The sequence below is a fragment of the Sparus aurata genome, chromosome 10, assembly GCF_900880675.1.
Source record: "Sparus aurata chromosome 10, fSpaAur1.1, whole genome shotgun sequence".
Lineage (NCBI taxonomy): Eukaryota > Metazoa > Chordata > Actinopteri > Spariformes > Sparidae > Sparus > Sparus aurata.
This window is the reverse complement of record NC_044196.1, coordinates 13,742,938-13,765,716: the sequence shown is the minus strand read 5'-3', so window position 1 is coordinate 13,765,716 and position 22,779 is coordinate 13,742,938. Positions and strand designations below refer to the sequence as shown.

General features: G+C 41.5%; 1 protein-coding gene and 1 long non-coding RNA gene across 3 annotated transcripts in view; one reads left to right on the top strand and one right to left on the bottom strand.

Annotated features, from left to right (window-relative positions):
• htr2cl1 (5-hydroxytryptamine (serotonin) receptor 2C, G protein-coupled-like 1) overlaps positions 1–19,592 on the bottom strand; it is a 143,454-nt gene extending 123,862 nt beyond the window's left edge. The window contains exons 1-2 of one of the 2 annotated variants that reach the window (XM_030431677.1): positions 19,521–19,592; positions 17,094–17,364 (exon numbers count right to left, since the gene is read on the bottom strand). The gene's annotated coding sequence lies outside the window, so the exon portion shown is untranslated. Of the gene's footprint in view, positions 1–17,093; positions 17,602–19,520 lie in introns of those variants that run through there. The other variant, XM_030431679.1, reaches the window with a different exon arrangement.
• A 614-nt stretch (positions 19,593–20,206) lies between these two features.
• LOC115590489 (uncharacterized) lies at positions 20,207–22,427 on the top strand. Its single transcript, XR_003985750.1, has 3 exons — positions 20,207–20,634; positions 21,552–21,600; positions 21,673–22,427. It is a non-coding gene; the product is annotated as an uncharacterized LOC115590489 (long non-coding RNA).
• The last annotated feature ends 352 nt before the right edge of the window (positions 22,428–22,779 follow it).

Here is a 22,779-nt window from a genome sequence, read left to right as displayed (position 1 = left end):
CTGGACACACTACCATCTAGCTGACTTTCTAAGATATACTTGACCTACTCGTAAGTAGGAAATTATTACATTTTTGGCATTATAAGGACCTTTTGTTGACCTGTTTATTACAGTCAATCTAATGTAAAGTTTTCTTTTGTTTGTGTAAAATTAGAATCTGGAAAACAGGCCTTTTATTATATAACGACTAAAGCAGTTAAATGAATGGCTTTGTGATCTAGAATCAAATTTCTTTGTTGGGTATAAGCACTAGAATTTTAAAATGACTGAACATGGGTCTTTGTACTCTGCTTCGTCAGGCTGGTTTTGAGCTCTCCACTTGGACTTGCTGGTTCGATCGCTGTCAGAGAGACGAGAGGGAGAGACTTTCATAAGACCTTGACTGATGTTGAGTTTCATCTGTCGGCATCAATTTCTGTTTTATTTTCTAATATTCATTGTCTGTTTCTTGGCATTCGCTCACAGTCAGTGAAAACAACAGATGGTGAAAGAAAAGAGACCATCTTCTATTAACCGCCCCTGTGACTTCTTAAAATTCCCAAATAGTCAGTTACATGACTCTTTCACAGTTGATAAACACATTGCGTGGATGTTCTTTGTCTTTTTCTGTCTTCATATTCTCCTTACATACGTGCGCAACCAGTGTAAGCCACTTGGATGTAAATGGTTCATAACCTGAGAAAGAGGAAGCAGAAAGTAGTTCAATATAATTAAATAAATAAATTCATAAATTCACAGACTCATGAATATACAATGAGTTAATTGTGCATGTGAAGTTGCTCTTTATTGTGTGATGATGAAATGCTACTGCATTCCAAGTGTGTAATATGTTCATGTGTTGCACATGTAGGTTACTGAAGTGTGAAACAACAAACATACACTCGAAGCACTCTTTGTATTGTTGACAGACAATTATCTCCAACCTCTCTATGAATAATAAATCAGGTGAAATAGCCTCGAAAGACAGATAAAAATCCACGTTTTGTTGGTTTTTGTGATTCTCCACATCAGGCAGTTCCATCAGGTCGTCCCCTTTGTATTCACGCATCACAAAACCAAAAGAGCATAAATTTGTGCAGCAGACTGCCAAAGATCTAAAGCTGGAGCTGAAATCTTCCTAAGCCCTTCCTGATGCTGTCGGAGCGCTTGCTTCGGTCTGGTTAGAGGCCAGACGTAAAGGGGATTTCAGCTGGGAATATTAGCCAGCTCTGCTTTGCTGGGTGCGCCCGATCGATCACGGAGAAAGGAAACATTTCAGAGAATTTCAAGGCTTTTTCTTAGACGCTTCAGAAAAGACAAAGTTTATTTTTTCAGCAATGTAACCTTTCCCGCGATCCAACATCCAGCTTTAAGTACTGTAGTGCGACATGGTATTCTTGGGGTTTTAGCCTTTTTTAAACCTAAAGCAGAGACGGTTGCCTGAACACAAATCATCCTTTCCTGCAATTCCCTGTTGCACCAACAACCCTCAAGGTTAAGGCAGCTGCACAAGAACAACTGAGGATTAAAGAGTGAATTCATCAGGAAGCAGAGCCACTAGTGATGTAAATTGAGTCAGTTTAGAACTTTTGTTTTGTTTTTTGTGTGTGTTGTTTTCAATGTAATGGCAGGTTATTGTCGACAAATTTTAGAAGCTGAGGTTAATGTCAGCTTTTGGCGACTGAAGCCATTTTGTTCCAATCATGCTTGGAGAAAGTGACTGTGAACGGTCCAGAAAGACTAAAATCTCAAGTGAAATAAGCAAAATGTTCTGAAGCAATAGGTGGCACACATTTAACAAGCAAAAAAATCATATTACTAGCAACAGGTTGATTAAAAGAATTCTAATTTAAGGTGTTATAACATTTAGCAGTTGCCTAACGTTAGGGCATATACTTGGTACATACTGTAGAAATATGCCTTTTTCACTTGTTTACTCAAACTGGCAACTAGACTAGTTGATCACTGATGAAACACAGGTGACACCAGGTGATTTCAACAGTGTTACACTATTGGCTGACAAACCTTGTTAGAAGCTGGAACCAACAATCAGAAATCTTACATAGACATAAACACAACAATCTTTTTTGACCAGTCAAACATTTTAAAATCATTCATTCACAATCATAATAATGTTTTTAAGGAAAAGATATATTTATTCTGCTTCTTTCTACAAGCTCTGATTAGTCTATATTAAAAAGAAATGTTCAATGTGACCTTTAAACAGAATTTTAGGAGAAGTAAGAAATCAAGTGAGAAATTATTCAAGCTGAAGCACAAGTTAGTGCACAAAGAAAAAAAGCTACATATTCATTGTTTTCTTTCCAACTGCTGACACTGAAACAAAGACTGCCTCTGCTAATGCTTTGTAAGTGCAAAATTATTACACCTTTAAATTCATAATTACACAAGACACAGTCGGAATGAGCTCACAAGATGACAGCGTTTGATCATTTCCTTTGTAAAAGTCAAGACAAACACCGGTCACAGTCGAAAAGTTCAACGAGCACTGCCGGCCGTGTTAAAGTTTAATAATCACCAACTGGACTTTGTGTCAATCGTATCTTTGACTTTTATTTTGAAGGAGAGCACAAAGCTCTGCTTCTCTGTCAACTCCTTCAAAGAGAATCACATGGTTCAGATCCACCATGCATCCCGCAGCAAGGAAGAGCGATATGGTTGATCAGCTGCCAGTTCTTTCCTCAGCAGCATTTTTTTTTCCAGCTACACCAAGTTTTCCACCGAGGCAACGGCCCACAAATCACCAGAGGCCGGATGTATAATCGATGCATGCACACAGAAACCATGCATCCTCCATATCTCAGACCTGAGAGAAGAATGGGCATGTTTCACTTGGACTTCAGTGTTCATGAGATACAGCCGAGTGATAGAAAGTCACTTATGCTGCAGGTGCATCAATAACTTCACCTTTAAAGATACGTGTTGACGTGAGATCATTCACATAATCGTCTTTTAATTTTAGCCTGAGTTGTGAAGCGCTACAAATCTAATGACTGATCATCATTCTGACACTTAATCATGAAGACTGAGATATCATCATGACAGTGGTGATAGTTTACAGGTGCTCGTGATGAATAAGTAGTATGGGCGCTATAAATAGCCCAAAGTCCAGTCCAGCAGTGCAGTCAGTGACATTGCTGCTTCTTTAGTATTTTTCTCCTGACAGGACTCACGATCGGTGGAGTGTCGACATGCAAACAGGGGATTTGGAAACGAGGCTGGTGCATGTGTGCTCAGTTCAAAAGTTGAGATGTATAAGGCAGAACTGAGTGTACAGGTGCCTTTAGAAAATAATTTTAAAGTTTTATACATGAATCTGTGCAGTTAAAAGCATTTGGCACATTTATATGGAGGACTAAAACCGCACAAATCCAATTTAATACAAGAAAACAAATAAATTACTCTGCTATCATTCATTCAGGGTTCATAATGTGACAACGTTTTGCCCATTGGCTCATCTATGTGCATAGATCGGCTACTCATGCCTTGCTCCCACACTGGCGGACAGACTCACCAGGGGTCGTACTTCCAACAGGAAGCCAGCTTTGTATTCTCAGAATTTAATTTCCGATCTTCATGCAATTATGGATTTTTTTATTTTATTTTGGCAGTTTCAGTCCTCCATACAGGAACACGCGGCAGTATCTCGGCTGCTACGTCACGCCATAAAATCTTTTTAAACCCTTTAAAGCTGCACTGTGTAGTTCTAGAGAAGAAAGTTTAATTTTGTTTAATTAGCGGACCCTGCCACCTGTGTAGCTTCAAAGAGTGTTCTGGACTTTATTTTCCTCTGAGAACATTTTGTTTATTCACAAATAGAATAAATTCATATTTCTGAGTTAGTATTTGTGTGTGTGAATGTGTGAATTTCTTCTCCATACTGCGTAGCGCCCCTTTAAATCACGGCACACCAACACCAATTTCGTTCTTCATATGTTTTTCGGACACGCACACATGTCCGCGACAAGGAATCGCTGCCCAGGCTAATTGCACTGTACGGCTAATAAGACGGAACCGGCTTCGACCGATAAATCTGCGGACGAGAATGCGCCATCAAAGGTTAAGTACCTGTGATTAATGGACTCACATAAGCTGGCTTAATGGAGTTTTTATATCAAGGTTTAATGTCTGTGTAAGGAGGAGGGGGGGGGGGGGGTTGTGTTATATACTGTCTGGTTGGCACTTTCACTGTGAAATGAAACCCTCTAACCCTTAACTTGAGCGTATGTGCGCGAGAACAAAAGGAAACATAGAGCCGGGAGGGTGAAGGAGTTGTAGAGTTGAGAAACGGACAAGCGGCGGAGCGTTTTAGCTGGTAAACTGCGCTCGGCGGCGTATGTGGCAGTTGAGGCGCGCATGTGTGTGTCAAACTGTCAAACGGCAGCGGAACGGACAAATCCCCAAAGCATGCCGCCTTCAAAGCCTAACCGGAGAGGTGTGAACGCGAGAGGAAGCGTGCACATGTGGGAAGAGGGAAGAGTAGTCGCACCGCAGGACCGAGAGGTGGTTCAAGAATACAGAGCGACAGAGGGAGAGAGAGAGGGGAGTGAAGGGAAAAACTGAGAACAGACTGAATTTTAAAAAAGAAGGGTCAGAGAAGGGATGAGAAAAAGATGAATGAATGAGTAGAGGCGTGAAAAGAAGTGGAGGACAGGGAAGTGGGCAGCGAGGGTGGAAGAAAAAGATGGAGGGAGGGAATGAGGGAAGACAGCCGGGAGATAGACCGAAGAATTCCGAGGGGGGGGCAGTTTCCAACGGAAGGATAGAAAACTGAAAGAGGTTAGGTCGATGACAGCCGAGGAGGGAAGGGAAGTCGGAGGTGAAAGACCGAGAGGAAAAACTGGAGGGAGGCAAAAAAAGGAAGACGGCAGGGGAATTAGAAAAAGAAGAAAAAGTCCTCGAGGGATTCATCGGAGGGATAGACAAAGGAAAGAAAAAACGGCGGGAGGAGGGGGAGAAGGGAAGTCAAATAAGCCGAGAGTGAGCGATGGGATGAGATGCAGGAGGAGGAATGGATGAGTGAAGGGTTTTCATGGCAGGAAAGGGATGAAGCACTGAGACACAGGGAAGAAAAAGAAGGAAGGAAGGAATAAGGGAATTTGGAAGACGCCGGAAGGATGGAGAGAAGGATGACAACAGGAGGAGATTACGGATTACAAGAAAAACAAAAGAAAGACAGACTGTAGGAGGGCGACCAGAGTTATCTTTAGAACGCAGGGGGACTTAAAGAAGGCAGATCACGGTCGTCAAAGCGATGTGAAGGGAAAATGTCAACACGGAGGAGAGAGAAAGGAAGAGATGAAGGGGAGTTAGAGGAGAGAACAGACAAGAAGGGCATGAGGATGGAGAGAGAGAAAGAAAGGTAAACCTTTTCAGGATGAAACCACATTAGACATTCGACAAACAAGCTGGTACAAGTTGCCAAGTTGTGCCTCAAACTCCAACAAAAACTGTAACAGCGGACGCCATTATCCCCCAACAGATGGTGAGCATTTGATTGACAGCTCATTTAGGCAGATGTGACCTCCTTTGCCCGCCCTCGAGCCAACAACAGCCAGTGGGTGATTGTTTTATTCAAATTTATGGAGTTTTAACATTTTTTAAGCTCTTTTATATGCAGAAAGTTAGTTTAAATAAGGGAATAAAGAACTATAATGAGTTTTTGCTCCTGTTACTCTCAAGCGGGGGTATTTTAACTAAAAAATTGAATTTTTTTTGGCAGGCGGCTGGTTATTTCCTGAAAAAAACAAGCGTTATGTGTAGTTCCTAAGACTATTTGATGTGGACCAGGTCACAGGGCATCTATATACATTTTGCATTAAGAATAAAAGCAAGAATAAATAAATTAATAATTCAGTGTGTTCAAATAGATTAATAACACTTAGACAGCTTCTGACAGCCTGGGATGGTAAAACAAAAACTCCTGTACTCCAGCTGTACTTGAATTTACTTTGAGCCAGACAGAGATAGATGTCTTATGTAAACTTCATATAAATTTCCAGGAAAGAGAACAGGAGATAAAGAATGATGAGGGAGGATTGAGGAAGCAGAGGATGAAAGAAGGCAGGAGGATGGATATGAAGAAGAGGAGCATCAGCGATCAAAGCAGCCGAGTAAGAAAGGAAAGGATGATAGGATGGGAGGGAAGTGAGGAAAGGAAAATAGGGCACGAGAGCAGACAGAGAGAAAAACTGGAGATGAGAGGGAGGCGGTCAAAGCTGGAGGGATTCATTCATCACTGGGGGAAAAAAAAAAATCACCTTTTTACATGACAAACACAATGGCTCGCTCTCTCACATGCTGATCACGTCGAACCAAGCTCAGGGACATAAACGCAGAAGAAGAAAAACTAGCAAACTGCAGTGTCCTCTGATTTTTTTTTTTTCTTGACATCATGAATGTTTTATTTTGAAATTTAATTGAATAGATCCAACGTGCCTACAGTCTGTGTGTGTGTGTGTGTGTGTGTGTGTGTGCTCTCATCTATCCTTTAAGCTCCTCCAGCACTTGAAAAATGACATCGGGGAATTATAGGAAGTCTAACCGCTGTTTGGCCACCACACACACACACACACACACACACACACACAGTGACAGGTGTGAAGTAAATCCTTTCTGGTGATGGAACTTCCCAGGGACCCTCGGGAGACATACTGGGAATGTGTTATGTGGCAAGGCGCAAACATGTGCGCGGGCGTGTGGGCGCCGTCAGCCAGCCGAGCCCAGAAGCTGACAGCAAAATAACAATTGTGTGTGTGTGTGTGTGTGTGTGTGTGTGTGTTTGCATGTGCACAGGTGTGTGAAAGCGTCTGTCACGGCTGCCTTGTTAAACGACAATCTCCCGACTTACTTTCAGAGTGACTTTTTGTGTGTTGTTTGTGTGTTTGTGTGTGGAGATGCGTACGTACAGGTGCGATGTACCGCAGGAGCTTGTTAAACACACACATTTTTTTCCTCCATGAGTTCGCAGCTGCATTCCCGAAGATAACTGAAAAGTGTGAGTGGAATAGGAATGCAGAGTGTTTCGTTGCAGGTGCCGCTGTCGTGAACCACCGTACTGTACAGACAAACATGATCCACCGGGGTATTACACAGCTGCGTGACTGCAGACTCTGATGCGCTGTAAGTGGACCTGTGATGCAGAAACGTATGTGACGGGCTCATGTCAGGGATCTGCCTCGGTCTGATACTGTATCTGCTGTCGGAGACTCATATTCACACTTAAGGTCTTTGCAAGGCAGTTATATCCCCTTAACAACAGTCATTTCCCTCTAATTAATGACCGTAATGGTGAGTTCGTGATGATATCTGGCCAACCCAAAGACAGTTAATCCAATTTTTCCAACTCTTTTCTTTGAATTTCCTGGAGCGGGGAGACCGAGGAGTTCCCGCGGTAACTACAAAATCACGCGCAATTGCAAATTTAATGTAAACACACCAACAAAACGGAGGAAAGGTTAAGTGATCCCAACCGAAGGAGGGTCGAGTGTTTTATTCTGAAAGTAAACCAGATGATTTGATGTTGTTCCAGTCTCCCTCGATCTGCTCTGTGCTGAATTAGACTGAATTCATGCGCTGTGCTCCGGCATTCAGCAAAGCTAGAAGCCTTGTGTGTCTGTTGCGGAGGGTTCTGGACTGCTGGAGCTGCAATGGGCTGGATACGTAAAGCAGCCGTGGTGGATCGGAGACGGACCGAACACGGACCGGGTAAGTTGACTTTCGCTGCATTCCGACATAAACTGAGACCAAGAGCTGCCTTGAAGTCAGACAATCAATCCAAAAAAACTACCTTCAAACCACCTGTTACCTGATCTCATTTGACAAGAGCTGCAAGGAAGTTATACAAGTTATACAACAACTTCTTGAACAAAGATATGATAATAAGGATGATAATGATGTGAAATTTGAGCAATTTGAAGCTTTTTTTCCAACAAAGGAAAGTTTATTCAATAACGTAAAACTCTCCTGGGAGGAACCCCCACACCACATGTGTCAACACCTAGGTCTTCCAGAAACGTTGGGGAAAAAATAGCCTTTCTGAAATGTGTTTAAAATCCTTTCACATGGTTTTATTTGAAGGTTTTCCCTCTCTAAACATGCCACGGCAAAACGCACATGATTGTTTAAGGTTTGAAACTTCCTCCGGCGCTTCTTTCAAAAGCTGGTGAACATCTTTTGCGGTTGCGTTTCTGATCGTTGGTCCGTGCGGGACCTTTTCTTTATGTAACATGCTGCAGTTCTTCTACAAAGCATTTACATTTACCTACTAATCTCACACACACGCACACACACATTTATCTTAAACAATCACAAGTGGCGCTCTCAACCCCTCACATACTTAAACACCTGCGTTTTAACTATTTATAGCCGTAGCTCTTATCGAAAACACACACACACTCGGCCATGAGTGGCCATTATGTCAGCAGATTTTATTGACGTCCTTGACTCTCGTCCATTACATGAGCAGGAAGCATGCATATAGCACACTCCTACCATCCACCTCCTTCTCGAGTCCATCTTACTTTCTTACCGTCCCTCTATATTCAACACAGCCTGTCCCCCTGCTTCGTATCCGTCTCCAGAGACTGTCCCAATGAAAGGAGATCAAACAGGCAGGAAATTGTGAAATAGCTGCAGTCAGAGAGGTGAATATGTATGAGAACAGATAGCAGGGCCGCGGTGCACAGGAAGGGAAATCTACAACGAACACATTGGATGTAATTCGTACTTTACATTCCACTTACATATGATTACCATGCAGTAGAAGGGTTTCTCTGTACAGAAAGAAAATACATATATATGTATATATTCTCCTTTTTTGTCTGATGTTCCGGTATAATGCTCCAGTTTGTATTGGCGAGCTGCAACCCCTTCTTGGACTTCCATGTAATAGGAGCCCGTGTTGCCAGGTCTTGCACCACCCACAGAACCGAGCGCTCAGATGATCATAAAGCAGCGAGGAAGTTCCTGAAACATTTTCAAAAATAATTTTCCCCCATAACTCTGAAAAATGCTGTCTTAGCACAGTGTTGTCCAGAAACAGCAGACGATTGTGTTTTCAGAAAACATTCTACACATGTTTGCCTGATGGTGATCCATTATTAAGGCCGTAAACCCAGATATGAGGATTAGATGACATTTTAGTAACCTTTTATCTTTATTAGTGTTTTATCATTTGCTCATTTTTTGGCTATATATTGCAAACATTGCAATTCTCTTTGTTAAAGTTTGATAATTTGCTTATTTTCCTTAAGAAGTAAAGATGTTGTGTGATGTCGCAGATTTTGATCCAAAGTTTCAACACAACATCTTTGGGAATGACATAAAACTCAATTAATGGTTCCATTAAAACTAAATGTTAATTAATGATCAGTTAAAATATCATAGCTCAAGTAACTACAGGCATTTAACTTGATGAAACTTGATAACTTTGGGTAACAAGAAAGAAAAATACAATACTATATATATAAATTCTGTATATTTGCTGCTACATTTTATATTGCAATATACGAATATCTACAAATATGTGGAGGACAATTGTGAGTGAAGCTGCTGGGCTGAATATTAACCACAGACAAGTGGGCTGGATGTATTTATATCCATACATAGAGATTATAGATTGGGATTGTAGTGGATTATAACTGTCCCTGTTGACCTTCTGATTTTGAAAGCAGAACTGAGATACAGCTGTACATCATGTACACACAGAGTTCTCGTCCTCTCTTTCCACCGACTCTCTAATTTGCTTCATTATTCTTCACTCTCCGTTCCTGTTTCGACTGTCCTTATCACTCACTCCGCATGTGTTTACCTTTCTCTCACATAGGTAAACCTTTTAGAACTCCTGAGGTTTACAGTATAAAGCCATTCCAGGCGATCAAACAATACAATGAGCTGAGAGCGTCGTCGTGCTGGGCTCTGCTTTCCTGCAGCCGAAGGTCTCTGCAGCATTAAGAGAGCCTTTTATTTTGTAACCAGCGTTGAGTTGAAACTATTCAGGAGCATTTAAGTGCACTGTGCTGACGCAAAGGTGTGAACATGACTGATAATGCTAAAAAAGATGAGGGGAGTTTGGATAAAAAGAGTTTGAAGTGAGAGGGTCAAGGTGAAAAGAGGAAAAGCTGCAAATGTAGTTGCTTCAGTCAGGTTTCTGCTTCATTTGTACTGTATTAAGTGGATATGTTTGGAAAAAAAATCGACTTTCTTTACTCACAAAAGGCTGTTTGAGATGGATGGTTATAGTTTGGAAACCTTTGACATTGTTTGTTTTGTGTTTTTCTTATGTGTAATTTGAAATCCTATAGGTGCTTGAAAAATGGTAAATCTTCGCTGATAGAATAAATAAAAGGAACGTTTCAAGTCAAAGGGCCTCATAACACCATATTTTATAGAAAACAAGGATGCCATCCCCCAGATACGTACAAAAGGGTTAGGGTTAGTTACTTATTACAACACACATATTTATAAGGAAGAAAATGCTTTGAAGGATCAGAAAAATCCTTTGTAGGGCGAACGAGTGCCAAGTTGGCTGCACAGCAAAAAAGAAAATCACATTCAGAGAATGTAGGATGGATACATTAATACAAATACTTTTCTCCTCATTTGACTGCTGAGATTGGTTCAAAATCTAGGATGCCAAAGCCTTTATTGCAACTCAACTGCCAGAATAAATGTTGGCCATTTCTACAAACAATGGATATGTTCAATGGTTCATTTCTTTATGTTACACACTGTGCTTATGGTCCGATTATCCCTTCCTCCCTTGTGTGTAGTCTGTGTGCTCCATGCTCTCTTTTGCTTTTTGACTCTTGTTATTAAAAAGCATGTTTTTGGTTCAGTTACTTATCTGCTTATGTGTCATGCATTTGGGTCCCCATTTTGTTAAACCATGACACTGGTTAGGTCGAGGCACAAAAAAACAGTTGGTTAGGGTTAGGAAAAGATCACGCTTTTCCTTAAAATGCCTGTTTTTGTCTGTGCAAACACAGCTCAAAATGTCCTGATGTTTCAGTGCAGACGTCCCTGTTTTGACACCACAAACACAGAGGGAGATGTTCTGAAGTTTTGTTGAAACCAGCCAGTCTCGACAACAATATCCTAGTTTTGATGCAACAAACAGACTGGAAAATGTCATCAGACTTCTAATGCTGAAACACAGTCTCTAACACTAGTCACTGGCTTCCCTTCCTTGTTATGACACCATCAGCTCATATACATCTTATCTGACCGTGATATGACATGTATCGTAGAAATATCGATGTGGTTTTGTGCAACTGCAAACATTATATTCTGACCAGCATACTGTGTATTGAAGGCTTTCTGGATATAAAAATAGACGTCAATGTCTTTGCAGTCCTAACAGATGGTTGTCTGGTCTCTGGAATAGAGTGGAATCATTTGATGTCAGTACTGACGGTCTTGTCGCTCTAAAGAGAGCTTCCCCAACGGCTTCAATCTAATCACTTAAACCACATTACAAATGTAAAAGAGATCATAAAACATCCCTGTTTGGGCTCTTCAGCTTTATACACCCTTAATCATTGTCATACTTGCATAGTTCCACCTCAAATCCATTTATTTCAGTCGTGGAATAAAGCAGATTGCAGTAGTAAATTTCTATCCGGATCAAATCTACCTCTTCTAGTACAGACAGCGAGTCCTCACTTGATAAGTAATAGGTTTCATTACGAAGCACTACAGGCAGTTTCCATTTCCTAAAAGTACATAATTCCCTAATGTACTGATCAATATTTCAAAAGCATGGATGACTCTGTCTCATAAAGTGTTCCCACAGTTAAGAGCATCTCGACAGTTACTTTGACATTTAGTCAAAGTAGGTGTTTCATTTATCGGGAGGTTGACATCTCATTTTAACAAAACTCTTAAGTACTGCTTCCACAGAAGCTCACCCCCCTTTACAGAAAAGCTCTTCTGCTGACTCACAAATTTAATGCACTTTCAATAAGTCAGGATCCTCTATATCAAAAGGGAACACGCACCGAACAGAGTTTTCTTTTACAAAGTGACTTTCAAACATACGAGGAAGAGTTTAAGTCACCTCATGCCGAGGGACTTTGAAGATCAATTTGTTTTTGGCTCATTTAGAATTCCATTACGCCTTTTTGAGGCAGTCGCAGCTGGCAAATCTCAATTTTCTCACATGAAACCATCCCCTCACCATTACAAGAAAGATGTAATCAGACTGAAGACGGCTTCATATTTATCTATTTTCCATTTGCAGGAAGAAAATCAACGCAGCAACGACTGATTCGCTGTTGATTACGTTTGTCTACCACCAACCTGCCACTGGAGTGATCAGTGAGCCCCCCCACCCTTACGGATAGGCTGGGGGAGGCTGCCGTTGACACTGTTGTTTCACATAACTGATTGTCACTTTATTTAGCAAGGTCCCGACCTGGAGAGACTGAGGCGGTTCAGCCAAATTAAATCATCGTCCGCTGAATAACTGAATAAAGCGCTGAACACAAACACACAGCGGGGCTTCATGCTTTGGTACTTCAGAGAATGCATGATTGGGGGAAAACGTGTGAAGGAGAGCTAAAGCTGAATGAATCAGAGTCATACGTGAACGATGCAAGAGCGTTCTCACGCAATCGAGTTTTCAGGTTTGCAAGATTTATCCACAAAGACAATGAGACTTTTAAGAGGGATAAAAAGAAAAAGGCAGGAGGTCCTCTTCACGTTTGAAGTCAAGAAAATACGAATTTCTCAGCTTTGCTCCATCTTTGGTGAAGGAGATAGTGTGATCTCTTCCATTCTGAACCGAGTTTAACTGGCAGTACTCATTCCAAGGTTAAAGGAAAAAAGAACTTCATGTTACCTGTGACAAACGAACCAGAACCTGAAACATGAGAGCTGATCCCTGAGGATAACTCAGCATAAAAGGACCCAAACAGACACTAATGTTGTGTTCAGACTACCGGTGATAAAGCAACAGGCCGCAAGTTGATATGAATTCCTACACTTGTCGTTCGGAGTGTGAACAAAACATAGTTTAGAGAGAGTGCAAGCACCTGAAGCACCATGAGGAGCCATCAATGATAACTGAACGTCCATCACCTCAGCACAAACAATAAAAACTGTCTGGAGCTAACCAGGTGATAGTTATAACTTGAAGTTGAAGAATTCAAATTGACTGTGAAATATCAAATTAATAAATGTGACCAATAGCTCAGATCCATTCAGATCTAAACAGGTATTATAAGCAATGACAGACAGTCAGATGAGACTGAACCTGATTAGAGTATAATTCAAACCTGGTCCGACTTGGATAATGGGTAAAAACGATGAATCTATGACAAAATTTTCTGTAATTGACTAATCAACTTAAAGTTGCAGCTCTACTGTGATCTCACAAGCACTTTAAAGAACGTCAATGCATAAAAAAAACTTAATTATAGCCTAAATAATTCAACAAAAACGTTTCCCTCGCACCCTTGGGAGAATTCAAGACCAGGGAAAAAAAATCCTCACAAGGTGGAAAAGTCAATATGGTCCTCACAATGATACAAGAACAAGAAACACACACACAGGCACACACACACCTATTCCTGCAGAAAGAAACACACAAAGAGATTACTACATGTTAAAAAAAAGAAAACACACTTTTGTTCACTCTATGTTTTTTCTTGCAGTGATGCACACACACGCACTTAAAAACCCCCCGAGGTTCACCGCACAATCACATTTCATTTCATTCCCTCCATTACTGGGCTCCCCCTCCAATTCTATTTTCCTCCTGGATTCCAGCACTCTGATCTCATTTTCTGCAGTCATTGTTCTTCTCCGTGTGGCCATTCAGTCTTTCCTATGGATTTTTTTTTTTTCACTTAGGGAAAAACAGTTAGCAGCGATGTCAAGCCAGCTGAGCCACTCTGATTAATTCTGGAAAATCAAATGAGGGGTGGGATGGAAGGATGGATGGATGGATAGATGGATGTGGCATTTTCAGAGGAAGCAACCTGAGGCAAAAAGAACATGTTGTATGTTTAATATATATTTCATCTTGTGTCTCTGTCAGTCTGTGGTTGGCTTGTGTTTAAAGTCTCATCTAACATCCCAGCTCCCTGAGGTTATGGATCTTCCCATGTGCCTGAAAAACAAACAGCACTTATAAATCAACTTGTAATTTTTAAACCATTATCCATTTTTTGGGCATCTGTCTTTCCACATTCTGCCAACATGAGCATGAAACGTAGAAGTTACGGAGATTGAGGTGGAAGGAATTGTGTTTGTGTGTTTCTCAACGATTCCAACTCTCAGACATAGGTTTCAGAGAAAACTGGTGTTGAATGAAATTAAATGCTAAGTAGGACCCTAAATCTGCCGAAAGACACTAAATGTATTCAGTGAGATAGTCAGTTTCATGTTGAGAATACCAATGACTGAGCGGCAGAGCATGTTTCTGAACCAGGAATTGGCGAGAGCACCGTTTCCACAATGTTTCTGTTTGTGTCTGTAATTATGGATCTATACCCCTAATGCTAGAAACGCCATTGCTAACATGAAGGAGATGCTAATTCTCTCTGTTTTTATATTTGCATCAAGCATCACAGAGACAAAAACAGTCGGAAGTCGGCCTGCCAAGTTTTTATGAAATATTTTGTTTAAAGACGTTTGAACCACTAACTGTAAAGGAATATTTCTAAAAAGAGCTTTATTACATTTAAGAATCAGTAAGCTAATTTTGTTTATAGCTTATTTGTTTATGCTAACTTCCTGTAGCACAAAATGTGTATTTGCTTGTCTGAAATTTGTCACAAATGTAAAAATTTATAGGTATATTCCGGACTAACTTTTTTTCTTTTCGTTGCAGCTTAACATTTCTTCTCGTTAAGTATTTATTTTATCTTGTCACAACACTGTGCTTATTGTCTAGTTAGGTTTAGGCACATACACAACTTGTTTAGGGTTATGAAAAGATCGTGTTTTGCAGGCCCGAACACAGCGTAAAATCTTCTGATGTCTCTGCAAAACATACTTTTACAATGTAAGCTTATGGGGAAAAGTCTTTTTTGGCCCAAGTCCATCTTGTCCAACATAATTACACAATATGGCAAAGCCTGGTGCTCTTCCCGGGGGCTTGGGCCTGATGTCTCAATAAAAATATCATGGTTTTGTAGCCATAAACAGAAGCTGTAAATTGTCCCGAGGTTGCCTTGTAAAATATCCAGTGGTGTAGCGCTCACAAATGTTAAAACGCAGTCTCCAACAGTGGTCACTGGCTTTGCAGCCTTCTCACCCGTAACTCCACCACCATCCTCTCCACCTTCTGATATGAAAGTCAGCTCATAAATATGTAATGTCATAGTGATATGATGTGTAAAGTATGACACGTACAAATGTGTTGTAATGTATCAGTGGTTTGCAGAAATGTTAACTGTCGACATTTCATCCGTGGGTTCTCACAGGTATGAATGGACCCGACTCAGACATGCACAGAGAGCTTTGTGGAAACAACCTTTGACGATGATTGAATCAAACCTTCACCTTCAGCAGCGTGACCCGGCACGGCCAACAAAATGAAGCAAGACCGAGGAAAAAGCCGAGATAAAGCGAGACAAAAGCACGAGCCGTGTCCATTTCCATCTCGGTACCTCGCAGATTTTTCTCTCCACTTTCATGCCAATAAAGCATGTTTAATTGGAAACGTAATTTGAACCGAGAGGGAGAGGGGGACAAAAGGAAGAGCGTGAGCATCCGGGCTATGATAAATGACAAACCTGCGACTCATAATGCATTCAAATGAGGCTTTAGGACTTGTTTACCCTCCAACCACCTGAATACAGATGAGCCAAATCACGATCTGCCTCGAGTCCTGTTAAATGTCTTCATTTCTGATTTGTTGCATATTTCCTGATGAGCTGCAAACGTGCTAATCCTTCTGCTGGAATTGCCTCCAAGCTGACACATATGAGAGTTTGACACCCTATCAGGTGTGCCACCCAGCCTCGGCTATCCAGATTATTTGCACCCTCGGCACAGCAAGGCGCTTTTGGCTACGAACGCCTGCCACCAATTGCTGCACTTGTGGCTCAATCTCTGGGGTTATTACTGAAGGAGGCAACGTTTTGTCTCGCAGATTATGTTGTTGGAAGGCGAGGAGGAAAAAAAAAAAGGAAAAAAAAAAAAAGCAGGTCCAAAAATGTCCCAAGCGCTTTAATCCTCCCTGGAGACAGGTGGATTAGCGGGACGTTCATTGAATAAACACGCACAAACACACAAAGGCACACACACGCATGCACACTAAGACACACACAGCTAGATGGTTTAATTCTCAGTTTGGTGCAGGTATTTGAGTCCTCCCCCTTGAGGCGCAGTAAAAGCTCTCAGCAGAGCGGAGCAGGGATGGACACGCGAACAGCCACACCCTCTCTGAATTGAAACCCAGCAGCCACACACACACACTCAAAGAGCCGCACTAACGCCCTCTGGACAGCCTACATCATCTTGACAAGTCATTTAGTCGAGAGTTAAGCCTCAGAATCGTGTAATTTGCGCTTAAACCAAAGCGACAAATCTGCTTCATGCGCACATGAATCAGTTTCCTGCATGATGGTGAATTCCCACGAACCTGGGCAGGATTTACATCAAGTGTGGCATTCCAAGAGATAAAGAAACACAGATTTTGAAACTCAAAACGGGACTAAATCACTAAGTAGGGGTGTTTTTTGCGCGTTAGACGACGCGATGCGTAAAAACGCATCCCTCGCCATCTCCAAAAAAAAAAACCCACCTCTTCTGCTTCATCCATCTGTAAATCTCACAGCGCAGCCAACTTCCTCTAATAAGACACGTTCTTTATAGTCATTCACTCATCTACTGCATGATGGTGATGCGCACACGCTCACCTGGGTGCCGAGTGTCACTCTCACATCATTTCCTTAAAGTTTCACCTCATCAAAAACGTGCTCGTCCATCTGCATTCACCGTCACCAACTTTCACCCTCACATTCTCCACGCACGACTCCAAGAATATCCCCGACCACCATCCGCTGACCAAAGCCACAAGGGCGCACCAGACAGTCGCATCTTTCGCGTAAAGATTCTGAGACAATAGCAGCTTCACTCACCGGTGAGGATCGTTCCTTCTGCGTCCTTGCAGCTGGCGACGTCCCCTACATCCTTCGTATCTCTCAGCCGTGGCTACAGTATGTCCATTCCCCTCTCGTCTCTTCTGGTCGAGGAATGAATCTCCGCTTTCTCTTCGGAGAGGAGGAACGTAAAGTAAAACCGGCAGTGAGGGGTGTAGGTGTTGGGCTCAGTCCACCATCAGTTCGTCCCGGACCTGCGCGGACGCACCCGCACGCGTTCTGCGGTCCATATCGTGGTCCGAGATGCGTCCTGCAGACAAGAAAAAAAAAAAAAAAAAAAAAACTCCTGATTGAACTTCCAGGTGAATTTATTCAATTTTTTGCAGGAGGTTGAGGAGATCCGTCCGCTTTGAAAGAAAGTTTGACCGGCGGGGAGCAGAGCGCGGAGGGGATGTGAGAGGAACAGCGAAGAAGGAGTCCTGACTGACTGATGCTGAGAGGAGAGGGGAGGAGAGGAGAGGAGGGAGGGAGGGAGAGCGCCACAGAGAGAGCTGGAGAGAGGGAGAGAGAGACTGCAGACTTCGACTCGCTTCACCGACCACGAGTTGACTCCTGCTCTAACACAGCGCGACGCCTCAACAGGGTCTGAAATTCAAACAAGCTCTGGCAATCCTGGAATTATAAAGTCCCCGTGTGTGTGTGTGTGTGTGTGTATGTGTGCGCGCGCGCACAATCCAAACAAGCTACAGGGCGGCCAGAGGCGAATAATTGGTCTTCTACTTGTTATATATTTATTTATGTGTCACCTGCAGATTAGAGTTGCAGCAGTGGAAGCAGTGTGGAAAGAGTTAATTTATGTGACATCATTTTTTATGTTTTTTTGTCTTGTCTTTATCTGGCTCCAGGTTTGGGCAATCTGATTACATAAATGTGCAGCCTATCATGATCATTTTAATCATAATCCATCCGTTATCTAAATTACAATATTTTTTTCTGGATTTGAAGAATCCCCTGAAGACTATAGCCCCGTATCAATCAACCAATTGCATTATTAAAACACAGTATTAATTTAAGGGTCTCATATTATGCTCATTTCAAGGTTCATGCTTGTATTTTTGCCAACCCGAAACCCAAAAGTGCAAAATGCCAAAATACACAGTACCAACCAAAAGCAAAACACAAACCTGTAAATATATGAGGAACAAAGAAAAAAAATGAAATGAAGACACAGGAAAAGGCTCGGGGGAATAACACAGGTGAAACACAAGAAGAACTGACAGATACAACATGGAGCACACAAGCCAAATACACACAGCGCTGATTAACAAACCTGACCCAGATGGACACAAGGAAAAGGGCGGGAAAATCACACCAAGGGAGGAACTGATAAATCAACTCATGATGGCAACACTGGATTTCACGGAAACATGACAGCCTGTCTCTTTAAGGTCTAAGGCCCAGTCTGCTCCCATTGGTCAGCTCTCACAGGACCGAGCAGGGCCCGCCCACTGTTTTATACAACCAAGGCCGTGACGGGGGCGTGTCTAAGGCTAGTTGTGAGGTTACAACTCCACAGAAGTCCAGACGAAGAAATCCAGAAGTTTTTCTTTTGCACCTGAAATATCACTTTCTTCAGTATGGGACCTTTAAAGATACTACACAAGTCTTAAAATGTGGATTAAACCATGGCTTCACTTGTTTCTAACTGCTGCTTTTAACTCATGTTGTCATCATCTAGTTAGCTCGGCTAGCTGTGAAGCTAGTGGTCCTGTTAACAGAGTTGTGTCCGAGGTACTGTAGGCTAAACTGTCTGGACATGGTCAGCTCATAGGACCACTAGCTGCCTGCCGGGCTGGAGGTGGGGGCGGTTTAACCTACTAGATATACAGCATGTGTCAGCGACATACCAACAAGCTGTTCCTGATCACCTGGATCGGATCTTGGAACAGTTCACGCATAGAGTACCAATCATAATTCTTTCTGTTGGCAATCACCAAAAAACGTCAGCGAGAGCAAGACCAGGGCTAAAATCCTGTAGTGTGAACTTTGCGTAACATTTATTCAGTGCTTTTGGTTTCTGTAAATTAAGCATCAACAAGAAGTCTCTCCTCAGCTTCCTGTTTATGCAGGGAAAACATAAATAGGCAGAATCAAGTAGCACTCCATGAGTTTCAGAGGAACTTTAAAGCCTCAAACAGCCCTTTAATGAAGTAAGCGTTGACCAAAGTGTCCTCACGAGAGCTAAAACTCCAATTTGTGCATAGTCCCCACAAAGATGGCAGCACAAGAACACACACGAACACACATTTGAACAATAAACCATAATACTGTAAATTAGAAAAGGCATTAGCCTCCCATCTCCTTTAAAGTTAATTACTCTTTGGCAACAAATCCGCCCATTTATACTGTACATTAAACACACACACACACACATCCATGACGGAAAAACGGGATTTGCTTTCTTACCCTCTCTCGCCGTTCAGCCGCCGTCCCCTCCACGTCTCACTGTGTGCGCTGATGCATTTTACTCTCTACCCACCGCCATGGATCAAATCCCAAAGCCCGTCACGCTGCTTCGGTTTAACTGTTTATCCTGTTACCTTACATTATGTCACACACACACAAACACACAGAGTCTATAGGCCTCTTGTAAAATAACTTCATTAATATGTGTCAAAAGTGGGAAGCGTGTGTAGCATAATAAGATTTTAGTGCTTCAGTAAATCAGAACTTTTGATAAACCATGTCAGAAGATTGCTGCATTCGATTTTATGTTACTAATTACAATTAACCAATGCAACTTCAAGTCAAACTGTAGGTCAGTTACCTCACAATGACTGCGTATAATCTTTACATCTGGCAGCAATAAACAGTAAAATTATACCGTTCTCAATAAATGTCACACACGCTGCGTACTGCAATAAATTATGCAAAATTTACAACACACATACTCATATTAGTTCCATAACCGTGGCCAGCATGTCAGTGTCTTCCTGGAAAGAATAATAAGTCAAGCAGAATTAAAGTAGCCTTCCATGTCAAACAAGTGCTGCATAATATATCACCCCACCCTAACTTTCCTCTGGGATATTAAAGTTCCTATGTCTCCGACACGTACTTCTCATATTGTATTTATCTGGTACGGACAAAAACCAAAGCTCTGGGAGCTTCAGCTGCAGTATACCTACATTATTAAATTCTATTTTACAACTAGCTCTACAAATGTAAAGATATGATCTAATGCAGTGGTTTGAAACTCTGCTCCTTGTGGGTCAAAGAACGGCTGCTGTGTCTCCTGCCAGCTGCTTGATTGTAGTTAATTGTATTCACCTGCTGCCTGAGGTGTGAATGAGTTCCTGATTAAAAGCAGCTGGTCTCTGACTCCTGAGGACTAAAGATGACTGAGATGAATGAGAATATATACACACACCTTATTTCACAACATATTACTGTAAACTGAACCACACGATAAATAGAGAAGGAGCCACTTCAGAAGACACATTTGGTATGAAATACCAAAGGTTCCTCGACATTTTGAAGAGAAAAAATCACTACAGTTGTGTTGCCAACAGTAAAGACGGTAAAAAGACAGAACTTCAATTTAGTGTATTAATTTAGTTTAAATGTACAGTCAATGGAAAAGACTTTTGTGTAGCTAAGGAAAGATTTAAATGAATTGCATAATGTTTAGTCCAATATTAGTGACTCAGATATCCTCAGCATGGAAAACTTATACTTTAAAGTTTACCTTTGAGTTTCAAAGTTTTGAGACAGCGGCCGGCTCAACCTTCAATCCAAGGGCGTCCGTATGTGACGAGTTGGGAATTGGGAAGAGGGTAGTACTACTTCATATATGAAAGTATAAAGCCTTTTGTGTCGCCGGAAGAAGCTGCATGTCATCTGATAAATTGCTTCCAGTGATGTGGGTAATGTAGCCAGTAGGTTTTGAGAAGCAGGACACTGGTCGTGCAACAGACTAATGCAATGCTGCTGGACTCATTATGGACAAATGATGAAAACTCATACAGAAAAAGAAATATCACCTATTTAATTCCATGTTATTCTCTCTTAATTCAAACATTTCCCACAATGCAATGTTTTTTTACCGAACTGATAGAGATTTAAAAGTCTTAAAATCTTAAAATAGATCTTTGAATGTTTTTCCCAACTCGTCAAAAGCTGACAGAGCATAATGTTAAAAACTGACGCCCTGGGTTGGTGACTGACCCAAACCTACAATTCCAAGGTGGGTGAAGTGTCTTGCCCAAGGACACAAGGACCATGACACAATTGACCGGCACGGGATCGAACCACCAACCCTCTGACCATAGGCCGACCAGCTCTACCAGCTGAGCCACGGTCTCCCCCACTACTTCACTTTCTTACGAATCTTACGACCTTAAATGAAATGCGCAGCACTTAATACAAATAGCGTGCAAATATAATTTTTGAAAGCTATTTAATGTCATGCTAACAGTATTTGTCCTTGTTTTTCAGTATGATGATCCACGTTGTTTTCAACACTCGACAGTCTTTCTATCACGAGGTACCGAAACCATTTGTCTGACACCAAATCCAAATATCCCAATCGTTAAAACCCTCTTTGCTGGTTTCATAGACACCCGTTCATCGTGACCTGTGTTCGACCTTCGCACCAATTGATCAGTGCCAACAGCCACAAGTCGGTGCAGCCTTTTTAAATCCTCTGATCAGTGTGATTTCCCCATGGACCTCGGACGACCTTATCAGCTTCTGTCTCTTTTCACACTTCCTTCTTTGGTAACAGAAGGTCGGACTGGCTGTCCTGATGACACTGATATGAGAGATGGCTCACTATAAATACATTTGTATTTTCTGTAACGGCTAAAACAACTAGTAGGATTTTTGGAATTGAAGCTTTCCCCATCTCTGTGCCAAAAACGACAGTGGTGGACAGTGGTGTGAAAATACCACAGAAATGACATTTAAATTGTGGTACATCTCACCATTAAAGCCCAGACTAGAGGATTCATTCTGGGGATAATAGCTCTAAAAGGGCCCCATAATCCCATAATGGTAAGGTAAGCCCTGTAATACACTATTGGCTTTAAAGAAAAATTAGCCAATTGAGCTCATTCCTGAACAATGAAATGCATAAAGACTCATGTCATGTAGCAGCTTGTATAGAGCTGATTATATATAGCTGCAATCAGTCTTATATTTAATAAAAATGTTATGTGATCATTGCACATTTATATGAGCCAATCAATATTTACAGACACTTTGTATTATATATGAGAGTGGGATTTTCATGCTTATTGAATTTTTCATAAACAGTACATTTATTATGTTGATGCATGCATTTATTCACACTTTTTATGTAAAAATATGCCCAGGAGACTGTCTGGGAACATGGTATTAAAGGTCAAGTGATTCGAAACCTCATTTTTAGACATTTCTTTAGAGAGTTTCTCTGTCCATCGTCATGTTCTCAAGTTTCTGATATTTTCCTTACGGTATAACAACACCCTTCCCTCAAACAACTAAATTGGAATGTGGTGGGTGGACATTTTCCCAGGGTGGGAAGATCAAATGCTGGCATTAATGTTAACGTTGTTGTCATATAACATTAGGATTCTGGCAGATTGTTATTATTTCACAACTCCCCTATCAATAAGCAACTGAAAAAAAATATCAATTGGTGAAAATGATGATGGACATTGATCTGTGTTTCAATGTAAAACAA